The 4,630-nt window shown below is 34.1% G+C and overlaps 1 long non-coding RNA gene across 1 annotated transcript; it reads left to right on the top strand.

Annotated features, from left to right (window-relative positions):
* Positions 1–370: 370 nt before the first annotated feature.
* On the top strand, positions 371–4,349 carry LOC147494202 (uncharacterized). The gene is made up of 5 exons (XR_015198712.1): positions 371–890; positions 1,046–1,133; positions 2,922–3,061; positions 3,514–3,696; positions 3,784–4,349. It is a non-coding gene; the product is annotated as an uncharacterized LOC147494202 (long non-coding RNA).
* Positions 4,350–4,630: the final 281 nt, after the last annotated feature.

Below are 4,630 nucleotides of genomic sequence, written 5' to 3'. Positions count from 1 at the left end.
TTATTTTCATTTTTATTCTTTAAACCTAATTTAGAAATGTTTAGAAATATATTTTGTGCGTTCTAGTAGTCTTAGAAGGTTACTATTATGATATAGATAGATTAGAAAAGTTTTTCTTAGTGTTTTAGTAAGTTTCTAAGATGATTTGATGAAGTTCTCTATATAAAGAGTTTCATGGACGAAAATTTTAATCAACTCTTTAATAATATATATCAATAAACTTATGTTTCAAATTATCTCTTTAATGTTCTAATGAACTTTTAATATCACTTCCGCTACGTCAGAGCTTGATGCTTTGAAGAAGTCTTTTGCTTTTTGTCTTTTGGTTTATTGTCCTAGAGAACTTACCCAGCATGCACACAACTACACCAAATTGGTCTAAAAACAACACCTACAGCCGGGCATAAACGACGATTAATGGCTGTCATTTTAAAATGAGTGTGCATAGCCGTTGTATTGTAACACATGGGCCATTGTTCTCTAAATTAGCGAAATTCCTCCCCTCGATCTCACTTCGTGGAGTGGGAAAACGAAAATTAGAAATCAAATGAAATTTTGCTAGGGTTTAATTTCTCAAAAGTTTTTAAGAGAAAGCAACTTCCCATAAGCTATGCGTACTGCACCATACCTTCCACCAATTGATTTCTCCCTTCTTACCTCCAAGGCTCCAATTCTCGCTTCTTCCTAGTGCTTGCCATGATTGGGGATTTTTAATGGTGTTATTCATTCAATGTTTCACGAAAAATAATAATAATAACAACGTTTTTGTTATTCTTAAGCAAGTCATTTCAAAATAGCACCTTTTGATATTTCTTTTGATTTGAGATGGTGTGGCTAGTGATTAATCATGGTACCGGAAAATATAAGGGAAGATGCGGTTTCTCGATCAGGTAACACTTCTCTCTCCCCCAATTTGATCAGTCTAGACTTGCAAATGTATGGTCTTGAGTTGATCCAATTTCGCAGTACATATATCAAAGTTGTGTCATAGTCGATAATAAATGGTGTAATTATTCAGGTTTTGTGTTCTCTTTTAATTCTTCAGCTTTGATGGATTTCGTCATCTCTTTTTGGCTATTGAATCTGCTTCGTTAGTGCATTTCGAAAATTGGAGAACAAGAGTTTTCAGTTAGGTTAGTTTTCTCTGCAAAAAATTCAATTTTTTGTGTTCTTTAAGTTATAATTTTGCTGTTATGTGAACTCTTGTTGTTTTGTTGCCAAGCTTTTATAATTTAAGTTATTTTGTACTGTGTGGCCAAGATCAATTCTTTAGTTTAGCAGTTCGTATTTTGTATGCTAAATTTCTTATCCTTGTATGTTTCGAAATAAATTACGTTTGAAGTGAATATTAGAAATTTATGAATATTTAAGGGACAAATGGATATTAGAAATTTCATATTCTTGCCATTGGACTACTTACACATTCCTCTACACGCTAATTTGTATGAATATGTGTTTGTATGTGCTTTTTCTTATATGTTTAATGATACATATATATGGGGGAGTACTTGATTGAGTAACTTTTAGAGGGTTTTAAAAGGTTTTAAGCTAACCATGCGAAATTTTCCGGTTGGGGTTAAAGTGTTTTTGTTATTTATTGATTAGATAATGTTAGAATTAGAACACCTTCATAGAAGTGCTTTATAACATGCTTTATTATTTTAAGTTATGAGATTTTAGACAACAGGCTAGACCGAATTCACCTTTAACAAACACTAGACAACCAAGTTCTTTGTGCTATTTCACATAATTTGTTATGGCTTTACCTTATGCTTAAGTCGTCTTTCTAAGAGGCCTATGTAGTGGTGGAATGAACTTTTTTGTTTATAGTTTTTGTTTCCAAAGTTTCAAGTGGCGTCAGCACTAAATGTTATACGATTTGGTCCTAACCAATAGTAGTTTTGTAGTGTGTGTCTATCAAGCTTGGGCAGGCTTGTTTCATGTGAGAAGGGTGCAACATTTGTGTGGATTATATGTTTGAGTATATTTTTTGAATGATTATGGTGATGGTAGTACCTAGTGAATATATATGTGATTAGTGGGCATAGGTTTATCTTTTCAACTTAACATTTACAAGGCTTTTACTCCGCGTTTGGCCTGAACTTCTTGTGAAAGTCTTGTATCACATTCTGCCCATAGTTTGTTGTTATTCCATGTCCTTTACCTGCAACCATAAGGAAGTTTTGATGCTCATCTCTAAATGCAGCTCCATACCCAGCGACACCGTCCGCAATAATCTTTATTTGTAGTGTTGTAGAAGGAAGCCATGCATATGTGCATTTGAGTGTTGGTCTTTAGAAATTTTGTGCTTTATAGAATATGTTTATTATTGTTGAATAAATCTTGTGTATAGGTTGCTCTTAACTTGTATTCTATTAAATTGCAAAACAAAAAGAAGGGTACAAGAGTATATATTTTCGGTTTTGAGGGGTTTGATATTAAAAGCTAACGGTGAATGCTCCATTTCTAACTTTTCATTTGCATAAAAGATCTTCATTTTCTTATTTACAGTTTCTTAACATTTTAGTATATGTTGAAGTATAAAAGGGGGCTGGGTGTACTTGTTTATATCCTACAATATGGGGGACCTGATTCCTAGTATTTGGGAATATGCGAGAGTTGATTCACATGTAATAATGCATGCATATGATGTTGAGTTTCTGTTTGTTATAAATATTATGCACGTTGGTTTCACTTTGGGCCTCCTCATTGTGAAGTTCAATAGAAATAGCTTGATGTAAGAATGCAATCACAAGATTGTATGCATCCTTATTTTTTTGCTAGTGGTTCACTTGTGAAACCCTACTTCCCGTGAAGCCTGTTTCCTAACAGCTGGATTTGAAGTTATGAGTTTGATAGAATTGGAATGTCTCAGATTGGTAATGGCTGGTGTTTTCGACAAATGATTCCTTGTCTTGCAGGGTTTTGAGCAGCATGGAAGGGAGCTTATCACCACTGAACTAGTGTTGTAGCTCCTATCATCTATAATTGAAGATAAATTGATTTCGAATGCAGATCAAATATCCTTAAATAGTACACGCTTGAAAAGGCTATTTTAAAGGTAATGGTCTGCGGAATTCTGAATGATCTTTGGACTTGTAACTTTGCTGCAATATTCTTTATAATTTATACGTATTAAGAGCTCATTTCAAAATTATCTTATGTTGGGCTTTAGCTCCACTCTAGGCCTAAGTATGCCAAATGAGTATTTATAGTAGGCGAGTTATTTTACTACAAAGTAGACTTAAAGTTTAATCTACAAATCTTTGCTGTCATAGAAGAAGGTCGACTTATTCCTTTGACCAACTTTATTATCATTTATTTTCAAAGTTTTTCTCTTGATGCTTCCACCCCATTCTGTTTTTAGTGATTGCATATTATATTTTATTTGGATATTGAAGAGGTGTGTGTATTGGACTCACTTTGTCATGTGTTTATGATGATGGGGCAATGTAACATAGGTAAACAGAAAGTAAGTTCATTGAAGTCATAATATCTCTGCTGCTGTGTCAGGGGGTAGCAATTGTCTAAAAACTGGAATGGTCATCAACGTGTAGAGGAAGGGGACGTATGTGAAAGAAAAAATGGTAATTGCAATATATAGACTTGTTCAGTTTTTAGAATGCTTCAATTTGGTTACGTTGCAGGGAGGGGATTTGAGACAATTGGAATTGGACTGTTGATAAGTGCTCAAAAGTAATGATTTATAACCCCAATTATGTGTATGTTAGTCTCCATTTTATATTTAAATATTCTAATATGATGCAATTTGAGTTTTTGCAGGTCAAAGAACCTAAATGTGAAATATGGAGGGAAAAGAAGACAAACAAGTCAAAAAGGAGTCACTGGGAATTACAACTAAAGGCCTAGGGCAAAAACGTCATATTTGTCTCTATAAGTGCCAAGCCTAATGGGACTCTAAAAGAGGATAATAAGTGAGTTAGAAAAGTCTTAAATCTAATCTCAAAGCCTTAATTTTGACTTCATAAAAAGAGAAGATCAACATGGAAAAGAAGTCAGAGTTTCACAAGAATTAGGAAACTGAAAAGCTGTCAGAAGCTGCAGCTTGGGAAATAGTCTGCAGGGAAAAGTGGGCCACGTCCAGCTTTGGTCCAACCGAATTTAACTTTTCCAGGATTGCTTCTAGAAAGATTACAGAGAGTTTGACACCAAATAGATATAGGATTCGGATCTCTATCCAGACGAGCATGTAAGCCAATATATAAGGCACAAAAACCTCAGTTTACATCATCTAGGAAATTTAGTGTTTGCATCTTAGTTAAGGAATTAAGAGAGAAGAAAGTTCAGACCTTTTCACCATTAATAGGTATAAAGATTATTCCTTTTCATATTGTGTTCATAGCATAGTATGAGGGGGCTAATCTCCCTTCTCTTGGGAGGGGAGATGAAGCCTTTTTCGTATGTTTTAGTTTAGTTCTTCTTTTATCATGTTTTAGTTTAAATCCCTCATTGAGTTTCTTCTTATTTGTCTATTGATCTAACGCTCCTATGGAGGTTAGGAGGTCTTAGGGTAATTCAAGATTGTGTAGAGCCAAATACCACAAACCCTAGATTCTTTTCTTATAGTTTTTAGTGTTCTAGTGTGATGATTGGATTCTTTATGGCACCT

The sequence above is a fragment of the Coptis chinensis genome, chromosome 6 (assembly GCF_015680905.1).
Source record: "Coptis chinensis isolate HL-2020 chromosome 6, ASM1568090v1, whole genome shotgun sequence".
Lineage (NCBI taxonomy): Eukaryota > Viridiplantae > Streptophyta > Magnoliopsida > Ranunculales > Ranunculaceae > Coptis > Coptis chinensis.
Note: the sequence above shows the minus strand (reverse complement) of the source record. Positions and strands in the feature narration are given on the sequence as shown.